Source organism: Aedes albopictus, chromosome 1 (assembly GCF_035046485.1).
Source record: "Aedes albopictus strain Foshan chromosome 1, AalbF5, whole genome shotgun sequence".
In the NCBI taxonomy this organism is placed as follows: Eukaryota; Metazoa; Arthropoda; class Insecta; order Diptera; family Culicidae; genus Aedes; species Aedes albopictus.
Window position 1 is genome coordinate 198,249,115 of NC_085136.1, and position 12,133 is coordinate 198,261,247.

Here is a 12,133-nt window from a genome sequence, read left to right on the forward strand (position 1 = left end):
AAACCAAGGCAGACACGCATGCCCAGGTCTCCAACCGCTGGGCGCGAATGTAAAAAGCATCCGGCGCATCAGGACTGGAGAGATGATGCTAGTATTGAAGAAGGAGACGATCAAGAAAGGCAGCTCCTACAAAGCACTAGCTCAAAAGGTACTGGGTGAAAAGTGTAGGTAAGAGCCCCAACGGCGTAGGCGACTCTCCAGTGTAAAAACCTGGACGAGATCACCGACGTAGAAGAGTTCGAAGCCGCACTTAAACAGCAGTGCTAGGCAGATGCACCAAGTGCATCAATCCGCAGGCGAAAGGACTCAGCAGGCACGCAGATCGGCACGATCAAGCACTCCGTAGGGGGCTATTCATAAACCACGTAGACCAAATTTTGGCCATCTTAGATCCCCCCAACTCCCACCCAACACCACAACCACCACCCCCCGTACACTTTCGTTCATACAAAAAATTTGAAATTTGTATGGATCGTAGACTTTGGCCAGAACCTATCCCCAAAAAGTCTACGTGGTTTATGAATAGTCCCTAGGGGAGGCGAACAAGGCTTCGAGCAAGAACACAAGTCGTGGACGTGCAAACGCCCCGACAGGAGCAAACTCTTCAGGAAGTGCGGAGTGGAAGGCCACAGTGCCAGGGAGTGCAACTCGGTACTAAAATGCCTGATTTGCATGGCGAACAAGGGTCACACGACGGGCGGGTCTAAATGTCCAGGCATGCGGGGAGGTCTAACCAACTGACGATAATGCAGGTTACACAGCTAAACTACTGAACTGAACTGAACCACTTGTGAAGTCGCAGTTGCTGTGGCTGTCAGTCTCGGAATCAAGTACAGACATTTCATTATTATCGGACCCATTAAGCATCCCTCCAGATAACGGGAACTGGGTAGCGGATAAGGCCAAGTTTGCGGCGATCTGTACAAGCGGGCGTTTTCCAGTCCAGGAAATAATTTCCACGTCGCACGAGGGCTTCACAATAGCGAATATCAACAGGGTGTGCTGCTGCAGTTGTTATGCCTTTTCCAGGTGTTCCGAAGACCAATTCTCGTCTGTGCTGGATTCGCTATCAAGCGCACTAGTAGGATTGAGTCCCGCGGTTATCGGTGGAGACTTCAACCTCTGGGCGATTGATTGGGGTAGTCGCTTGACTAACGCGAGCGGCTGGGCTCTATTCGAAGCTATGGCAAGACTGAACGTGGATGTAGCAAACGTAGGTGACAAAAAACCTACAGTAGGAACGGTGCAGAGTTCGTCATTGGCGTGACCTTCTGGAACCCGGGATTAAACCCTTGCTCGAACTGGAGTGCCGCCAATGGATACACGCACAGCAGTCATCTAGCGTTTCGATACAAGGTGGAACACGGAGGAAGACGCCCACAGGCGAAGGCCATCGATTGTCATCGGGGATGGCTGATCTCGCGCTTCGATAAGCCGGCATTTGTGGAGCGAATGCTTATGGAGGGTAACACCAACGATCTATCCAGCGATGATCTAGTTAGAACCCTAAGCCGTGCGTATGACGACGCAAAACCAAGACGTTCCCTACCCAGAAACGGACGAAAACCGGTACACTGGCGGTGTCCGGAATTCGCAGAACTCCGCACGTCCTGCCTAAGAGCTAGAAGAAGGATGCAAAGAGCTCGTAACTTGTACCGTAAACCGGGGTCAAATTGATCTCCGGGTCGAATTTGATCAGACGATTTTCCGTTAGATAAAACATACTTCAAATAGTTTCCAAGCAAATATCGTTTAGTGTCGGTTCCCAACTGCACGATAGTTGACAGGAAATTACTTAAAATATGCTTAACCTAACCGAAAAACGAGTGATCAATTTCGACCGGAAGATCAATTTAACCCCGGTTTACGGTACGTTAGATTTCCCAAAGGCATCATTTCCCAAGAAGACGTCCATAATTCCTAATTCCCTTTACCCTCCTCAACATCTCCTAAAAATCCCCAACGTTCTTTAAAAAATCCCCACCGTTCCTTAAAAAATCACCAATACCTCCTCAAGAATTTCAACGTACCTTAAAATATCCCCAATACCTCCTCAAAATCCCCAATGTTTCTTATGAATCCTCAGCTTCTCCTAAACTTTCCAACTTGTTGCTTAGATTCCCCAAATACATTATTTCTCAAGAAGACCTCCATGATTCCTAAGTTCCCTTTACCCTCCCCAATTTCTCCTAACAATTCCCATTGTTCCTTAAAAAATCCCCAATATCTCCTAAAAGTCCCCAATGTTCTTTAAAATCCCCAACTTTTCCTAAAATGTCCAACTTGTTCGCTAGATTCCCCAAAGGCATCATTTCCCAAGAAGACCCCCATAGTTCCTAAGTTCCCTTTACACTTCCCAATCTATATATTAGGGTGCCAATGAAAATCGAATTTTCGAATTTCAAAAACGGGTAGTGCTCAAAAGTTTCGTCTCCTCAAAAAAAGTCCCCATGCAAAATTTCAGCTCAATCGGACTTCGCTAAGGGGTGGCCCAAAGCGGTCAAAGTTTGGCTGTTTTGAAACACGAAAAATATCCCAAGGTAGGGATACATGAAAATTTCGAAATCGAATTTTTTTTTTTGATGCCAAATGCCTTAAAAGTGCATAAAACGTCGAGATCTGGTGTTATCTCAAAAATTTTTTTTTTGGAAAAAAAATGACTTTTTGGACTTTTTGGAATTTTTCAGTTGGGAGAGTGAAATGAATTTGAAATGGAGGATTTGAATTTAGTTGCTGAAATATTCATAGCAATAGTACTGAAACATGTCTTATATCATCGTTGGCAACTGCTAGCATATTATATATCATATATCGTTAGAGTGGTTCACTTATTTGAGGATTTGAATTTAGTTGCTGAAATATTCATAGCAATAGTACTGAAACATGTCTTATATCATCGTTGGCAACTGCTAGCATATTATATATCATATATCGTTAGAGTGGTTCACTTATTTTGCATTAGGGTGGTCCTTTTTGTAGAAAAATTTAAAAAAATAAGGAGAAAAATTTATAAAATATGTATTAAAAAATCTCTTATATACCTGTAAGTCATTGAATATATATAATATTTCATTAGGGTGGCTCATTTATTTTTAATTAGGGTGGCTCTTTGAGATGAAAAATAAGAACAAAACAATATTTCCAGAAAATTTACCTGTCATATTCTTCATAAGATTCTTTGCTTTGGGCTGCTTCATTTCTGAAAACACAGTAACGTTGCTGGGGAAAGAACAACAGTAGGTTGCTCTCTATCTCTCTAAACAAAACATACCTTAGCTACAAGATTACCATATAGCATACCGAAGTGAACCTAAACTCTAACGTGATGGGACGAACAAAAACATAGAATAACACAGCGTAACAAAAATTAACTTTTGGTATATCTCAAGAGCAAACTTATATGTCTCTGACAGATTTTGGGCCGCTGAATCCGAATACGGGCTCAGATTTGCTCCAACACGTTACAATTTTGAGCTATACCTCAATTTATAGGGCAAAATATGCGATTTAGGGCTTTTTGACTGCAAATTATAAAGCATGGAAATATTTTGTTTTAATCAATCAAAAGGTTAATTGGTCAATAAACATCTGAATTAACGACTCATCAAAATATTTCGTTTTACCATATCGAAATTAATAGTTTTAAGCGACTTATGTTAGGTATGATATTTCCCATACAAGTCACCCTCCAAAAATTGCATGCAAGTTTACATACTTACATAAAATGCTACAAAATATCACAAAACCGTTCCCACTCTTTCGTTACGTCCTTTTTACTACGACCAGCCTTGTTCGCACTGAACGTATGAAAATTATGCCCTATTGATTTACACCACCGAAATCATCGTATTTAAAAAAATCTTCCTATCTTAACTGATAGAAGGATATTGAAATAATTTAAATGTCTTTTCGAACTGTCAAAAAACCGCACCGCAGTACCACACTGAGCACACGGAGAGAATTTTACTCGGGTGAATTTTAACGCTCCGTGCGGAACTGCGTTGAGGTTTTTTGACAGTTCGAAAAGATATTTAAATTATTTCAACATCTTTCTATCAGTTAAGATAGGAAGATTGCATGAATACGATAATTTTGGTGTTGTAAATCAAAAGAGCATAAATTTCATCCGCTCAGTACGGGCATGCTTGGCCATGACCATTGCAAAAGTAAATTATATCTGCCAATACCGCATAATGAGAAATTTCCCATCTTAGGGGTTCAACAAACAGTTTTACTATTCAAACTAAACTCTTCTTCCTCATAGAAACAGCTGAATAAATGTTTACTCGAATTTTCGAATTTAGTCTCACAAAACTTTTCAAAATCTTACATTGAGATGAACCTCTCTAGTAAATAAATCTTTTTGGTAGTCCGTACCACAATATTTAATTCTGTAGATAGAAATCGGTTTTAATCACTATACTGATGCCGCGATTAATGAAATAGAACGAAAGGAGAGATAATAATTAGAGAATATCCCATTATAGAAAAGTCACCGATAGATTTGCAGGAAATCATGGCTTGAAACTATACGAAAAATATTAGCTGGTTGAATTTTCTGGAAGTATTTGTTGATCTTAATTTCCAAAAAAAAACAACCCTAACGGAAAATACAATACAAATACAAATACTATTATCGTTTTATTTATTTATTTTTCTACAAAAAGGACCACCCTTATGCAAAATAAGTGAAACACCCAAAAAAAATCAAAATTTAAAAAAGAAAATAAAAAATTTCATGAATTATTGAGGATACGCCCGGAAGGGATAGGAGAAGCGGAAATTCGCAATGGTTGTAACGCCCTTTCCACATGTTGGTCTAGGAATATCTCAACAAAGTGTAACATGCCAATAAAGCATCATGGTCTTAAACTATACAAAAATATGACAGGTAAATTTTCTGGAAATATTTGTTTGTTCTTAATTTCCATCTCAAAGAACCACCTTAATTAAAAATAAATGAGCCACCCTAATGAAATATTATATATATTCAACATTGAAAATGACTTACAGGTATATAAGAGATTTTTTAATACTATTACCTTATTTTTTGAATTTTTCTACAAAAAGGACCACCCTAATGCAAAATAAGTGAACTACCCTAACGATATATGATATATAATATGCTAGCAGTTGCCAACGATGATATAAGACATGTTCCAGTACTATTGGTATGAATATTTCAGCAACTAAATTCAAATCCTCCATTTCAAATTCATTTCACTCTCCCAACTGAAAAATTTTCTAAGTCCAAAAAGTCAATTTTTTTCCAAAAAAAATTTTTTGAGATAACACCAGATCTCGACGTTTCATGCACTTTTGAGGCATTTGGCATCAAAAAAAAAAATTCGATTTCGAAATTTTCATGTATCCCTACTTTGGGATATTTTTCGTGTTTCAAAACAGCCAAACTTTGACCGCTTTGGGCCACCCCTTAGCGAAGTCCGATTGAGCTGAAATTTTGCATGGGGACTTTTTTTGAGGAGACGAAACTTTTGAGCACTACCCGTTTTTGAAATTCGATGGTCAAATTTTTCCCATACATTCCATTGGCACCCTACTATATATATAAAAATGAGATTGAAGATCCTTTGAGGCAACAAAACTCAAGAACGGATGAACCGATCAGCATGGCTCTTAACGGTTCGGTTCGTATTCGTGGTGGCTGTGTTTATATGTACAAAAAGTTACGAAAATTAACTAGAAAAGTAAGAAAATTGATAAAGTACTGATTTTTCATGAGCTAGGAAGGAAATCAACATGATCGAAATAAAACCAATCTGGAGTGCGGTGCTATTCTGAGCTCAACAGTTGTCAAACCACCAAAAGACGGCAAGACAAAGTTTGCCGGGGACAGCTAGTACCTCATAAAAATCCCCAACGTTTCTTAAAAAATCCCCAATACCTCATCAAGCATTTCAACGTTCCTTGAAAAATCCTCAACATCTCCTAAAAATTCCCATTGTTCCTTAAAAAATCCCCAATATCTCCTAAAAGTCCCCAATGAATGTTCATTAAAATCCCAAACATCTCCTCAAATGTCCAACTTGTTGCTTGGATTCCTCAAAGGCATCATTTCCCATTATTCTTATGTTCCCTTTGCCATCCCCAATATCTCTTAAAATCCCCAACGTTCCTTAAAAAACTCCAATATCTCCTAAAAATCTTCAATGTTCCTTTAGAATCCCCATATTCTCCTACTGTCCAACTTGTTGCTTAGATTCCCCAAAGGTATCATTTCCTAAGAAGACCTCCATGATTCCTATGATCCCTTTACCCTCCCCAATATCTCCTGAATATCCCCAACGTTCCTTAAAAATCCCCAAAATCTCCTAACAGTCCCCAATGTTCTTTAAAAACCCCCAACTTCTCCTGAAATGACCAACTTGTTGCTTGGATTCCCCAAAGGCATCATTTCCCTAGAAGACCTCCATATTTCCTAAGCTCCCGTTACCCTCCCCAATATCTTCTACAATTCCCCAACGCTCCCTAAAATATTATCAATATCACCTAAAAATCCCCAATGTTCTTTAAGAATTCCCAACATCTACTAAAATGTCCAACTTGTTCGTTACCCTCCCAAATATCTCCTAAAATCCCCAACGTTCTATATAAAATCCCAAAATCTCCTAAAAGCCCCCAATGTTCTTTAAAAGTTCCAACTTCTCCTAAAATGTCCAACTTGTTCGTTAGATTTCCCAAAGGCATCATTTCCCAAGAAGACGTCCATAATTCCTAAGTTCCCTTTACCCTCCTAAACATCTCCTTAAAATCACCAACGTTCCTTAAAAATTCCCCAATACCTCCTCAAGAGTTTCAACGTCCCTTAAATATCCCCAATACCTCCTAAAAATCCCCAATGTTCCCCAAAGGCACCATTTCCAAAGAAGACCCCCATGATTTATCAATAGGAATTTATTACTGTATGTTTTACAACTGAGATGAGAAACAGGCTCTGTCCCAGTGGGGATGTAATGCCAGAAGTAAGAAGAATCATTATCCTTGCACATCATACATGTAGTGCATTTGGAAATGCATCAAATAAGTGCATACTCTAAATTGCCGCACCCACAGACCCCACCACCATCCCCGCCCCCCCCCCCCCCCCTCATCTGAACAGCACAGCAGCAGAGCTGCGAGTGCGAAGGATTTAAATCAGGGGTTCCTAACCTTTTTCAGGTGGCGACCCCCTTTAAGAATTGTCAAAACATCTGGGTCCCAATACAAAAAAATTAGAAAAAAATATAAATAAACGTGAAAGTGAACGAAACTGATTTTTTTTAGTACATTTCGTAAACATTGATGTTATGGAACTTTGGGAGATGGCTTAGCAGTCTTGGAGGAAATTGAAAACTAGTTGTTTAAATCTTTCCCGACGTTTCGATCCGTTTGGGATCTTTTTCAAGGGTTCGATTTGCTACTGTTTTTTCGTCAAGATTGGTTTTGTATAACGTGAAAATGTCATATGAAAAAATGGTCTGTTTTTCGACTTGGTCCGACTAAGTTTGACGGTTTGTGCGTCGGATAATCCGCAATATTCTGCGCTGGTCGAATTCGGGCACACTGTTTTGCTGTCTTCCACCATTGATGTTATGAACATTAAGTTTGAGTCGTAGTTGAAAAATAGCGGCGCAGCCGAAAATTGTTTTCTTCTGTAAGCGTTTTATACTGAAAATTTGTTCCTCAAATTATGGCGGTATACAAAATTAAAAATTCGTATAATTTGCACAAAATGGAATAAAACTTTAGGGTCTCCAGTTAGCCTAGTGGTTAAGGCTATGGATAGCCAATCCGGAGACGGTGGGTTCGATTCCCGTTCTGGTCGGGAAAATTTTCTCGATTCCCTGGGCACAGTGTATCGTTGTACTTGCCTCACAATATACAAATTCATGCAATGGCAGGCAAAGAAAGCCCTTCAATTAATAACTGTGGAAGTGCTCAAAGAACACTAAGTTGAAGTGAGGCAGCCCAAGTCCCAGTGGGAACGTAGAGCCACAAGGAAGGAAGAAGAATAAAAAATTTACATTTTTTTGGTAACATCGTGGTCCCCCTAGACTGGCTTCACGCCCCCCTAGGGGGCCGCGGACCATCGGTTGGGAACCCGTGATTTAAATGGTTGCTCTTGTAAATACACTTTCGTCGGCGATTTCGCTCCGTCGAAAAATAAGTTAACTGCACGTCACACTTAGTATGCGCACGCGTCTTTTTAAATCCAAACTCCGCCTCGAATGATTCCGCAGGCGGAGATGTGACGCGACAAAGAGCGAGCTCGTTTTCTGTATGCAATGACATCACCAGCAGCCAAGCCAGCAGCTATAGTCGTCCTCATGCCGTGGAGCAACACCACACGAACGCACGAACGGATAGGGTGATGACCATTGTTTTGGCATGAAGTTAATGCAATTTGGAACGTTATTTTCAATTTTTTTTTGGCTTAACTACAAAAGATAGAGTTTTGGTGTCAAAGAAACATTTTTAGGGAACAAGTTCGTGCATGTTTTGTAGAAGAACTTTTTTAACAAAAGCTTTATTTTCATATTTAAATCATCAAAAATGTCCGAAAAAAAGTAATTTTTTTCAACCAATTTTGCTTTGTTTTTAATTTTAAGGACAGACTTGTTAGAATCCCAAAATGGCCGCCACAATGGCTGACCTTGGCACCTACTCACGATTTCGAGTGCACAAAACCAGAGCACCTGATCTTCTTTTTTTTTTTCAGATTATTTCATGTGAGCAAGAACAGAATAATAAAATGCACTGTTGTTTGAAGCTTGCTTTTTGAGATTTGTGCGTCAGAAGTTCTGATGGTCGGCGTCGGTGGTGTAGTGGTAAGCCAGATGGTCGGGGTTCAATTCCCGTCGACGCCGATGGGATTTTCTGAGACATAAAATCCGTGATCACGCCTTCCCTCGGATAGGAAGTGAAGCCGTAGGTCCCGGCCCATGTGTTGATGGGTTCGATATGTAGGGTCCTCAGGTGTGTGGTGGCTTTCTCCCTGGGGTGTCGAAATTTAAGGCTTAGCTCCTAGACCCAGCCGACGTAAAACACAACTGGCGCCGAATGGAGCTAGTTGGCCAGAAAAAAGAAAAAGAAGAAGTTCTGATGCACTGTTGAAGCGGGATTTCATGCTGTTTGTCCTTAAGGGCTTTTAAACTATTTTTACAAAGTTTACGTCCAAGGGACTAAGAAAGTAGAAGTTATAAGCTTCCAATACGTGCGCTGAAAAAGTTTGTACGATTGATAGTTTAGTAGACACAGGACTTCTAAGATAAGCAAAATTTAAAACTTTAAATATGATTAACTCACTTAGCAGTGATTTCCGACCCTATGTTCCATGGGAACTTTTTCATCTCTCATCAAGACCTATCGGCCCTGAAAATATCCAAAACCCGGAACCAAACACCCTGTATATATATACCATATAAAACCCCTTAACTGTGCACTATAGCGAATGCGTAAACTATAAACTATAACGAATTCTGTACTAGTAATAGAAAACAATAAAAATAACACGTCTTTCCTTATAACGTTAATGGAACGAACGATTTAAAAAAAAATATCTTTCCTTTTAAATTGTGATCTTTGAGCCAATCTGTACAACTAAAGAATACAGGAGAAAATCATATTAAATTCAAAAAATAATAATAATATGCATACTGTGATTAGTTAATTGCATAGACATAAAAATGCTGCATTCCAAATCAATGCAATCAAAAGTTTGTACAAATGCAAACGTATGCAATATGCATCAACATACAATCCTTCAACACCAAACGCAACATCCATTCTCACGTATTGCTGATTGTATTAGTTTTAATGATGGTTCGTGAGGTAGGTCTTATTGCTCAGCGCACCCTCTAGAGTCTAGAGCGAAGCTGCTTTCTGTACCAATATGTCGTTCTCTGGAGAAGATGCCACGTTCCGTCTAGTGTGTGAGCGTTGTGTGTCAAAGGTGCGGATAGCAGTCTCTGATGGATGACCCACGTTCAAAGTGGCTACCGATGTTCCCAGCAGATCTGGTGTCCCGGTAATCCGATATTGATGGGCGGAAAACAATGTGTATTGAGGAAGTGCCGGTCGGAGGGTTGTCTTCCACACTGGTAAGTCACGAAGATGTAGAGATGCATGCAGCGGGAAAACTGACCCATTGACATCTAGCTAATGCCAGCTAAGCGTGCAGCATCAGAGGTTTCTAAGCGGGCCACCTACACGGAGCACATTTCCTAAGTTCATCGTCTTCGTGACGCATTGAAGAGTACGTTCTGAAAACCCCCGTCGGAGAGAATGGAAATGGCAGTAAATTATTCGCCGTTGTCACACTTTCTACGACCGATTTGCACTTTTATCGTCTGCGTGTCCTATAAACGAGAAAGCGACGGCAACGCCGAGTTCGTGTCTACGGTGTGTTTGACACCTTCCAGCTATCTACCTGTACTTACCAGATGGACAAAGTATATGTGGTGGTAATCGAAATTTATACCATCAATCGAAACTCATTTCAGTTTATGACGGATTGGAATTGACTTGGTGTTTTTACGGCTTCAATTTGCAGTTTTGATTAGCGAAACTTTTTCTCGGTGGATGTTGCAATGTAGCTACTGCTGCTGCCAGGTGCGTCGTACTTACTTTACCTGCAAAGGATCTTCGCACCGGTGGGAAATTCTCATTTCACGCACTTGCAGTCACGACAGGGGTTGCTCCTGGATTATACCCGTTTCTACTTGAAATAGCAGAACGATTGCAGTTAGAAAAAGTGAATTTATTAACATATTGGGATTACATTATTTGGCTTGGTTGTCATAGCTTGTAATACTGTCATTCTTACCCCAATAAAATAGACTTCAATTGACAATAAAAATGTCTTGCATTGGCGTAGCTAGGATTTTTTCCTTGGGGGCCTGACTTTTAAGCGGCTTGGTTAGGTCGCCCGATATCTGAATACGCAAAAGGGGATTGACAGTTTTCAGGAATTAAACAATGCATCTAGGGATTCCACCAGACATTACTTTGGGGATTTCTGTCGTGTACAGCATAGTCGTCCCATATTATACGGGAAACATGGAACAACTATGCTGCACACGGCAGATTTGTCCTAGGATATCTTTAGAGGTTCCTCTAGTGCTTGTTCCAGTACTGTTTACGCAGTTTCCTTCGGGAATTTCTGCAGAGATCCTGTAACCGTTCGTAAACTGTTCACGAGGAATTGTAAAAGCTCGGTGGCTTAAGCGCCACTCTCAAAGAGAGACCACCGGTCATGTTTAATTTTGCCCGACTTTGCTAGAGACTTTCTCACTCAGGGACGGTTTTGAACGGTTCATGGAAATAACGGTAGAATTTCTTCGAAAACGCAAACTAAACTCCAACTCTTTCACAGGCTAGAAGAACTTAAGGAAAACCGGAAGGGATGCTTACTCATACGAGCGAAAACGGAATCACAACGTAACGAACTGTAGTGAGTATGTTTATTCAAAAGCAATGTGAAACGTAACGGAACTGAACTAATTTCAAAAACTTTAACTTTTTATTTTAGCAACTTCATTCGTATTGGACGGGAAATTCGTAACGGAATGGAAAAAGAGCAAACATGGCCATGTAGAAAAAAGCTCTTCACATACCTGCACAGGTTTTGGCGTTGCGATGCTCAATGACGAGGTGGCGTAGCTCGACGACTCAACGATGGCGACTACCTCAATGCTCAACAGCAGCGACAGCAGAATGGCGGCTGCCGACGAGTCCGTGCTGCGATTTGGCGCGCAGCGTCGACAAAGGGACCCGTGTGCGGTATGGCCGAACTACCGGTGCGGAGGGAGTGGCGGCTGGACGGAAGCTTCCGATTGTTGGACGAACGAGAGGGCTTCGGCGGATGCCGCCGAGCGATTCCCGGGAAGGTCTTTCTCCGGTCAATAAAGGCGCAAACAGAGCCCAGCGACCCGGCTTCGCGTACTATGCTTCCAGCTATGACCGAGCGGGGAATGCCGCGACCTCTATCTTCCTGGATACGGACCGGGTTCGTGACGTGCAATTGGCGACACGCTGCTACGAATCGACTCTCGTGATTTCCGGCCCACGGGGTGTAACTCAAATCAAGAACTTGATCAAATTTTCATAACTTAAAAAAATCTCAAACGTTGCA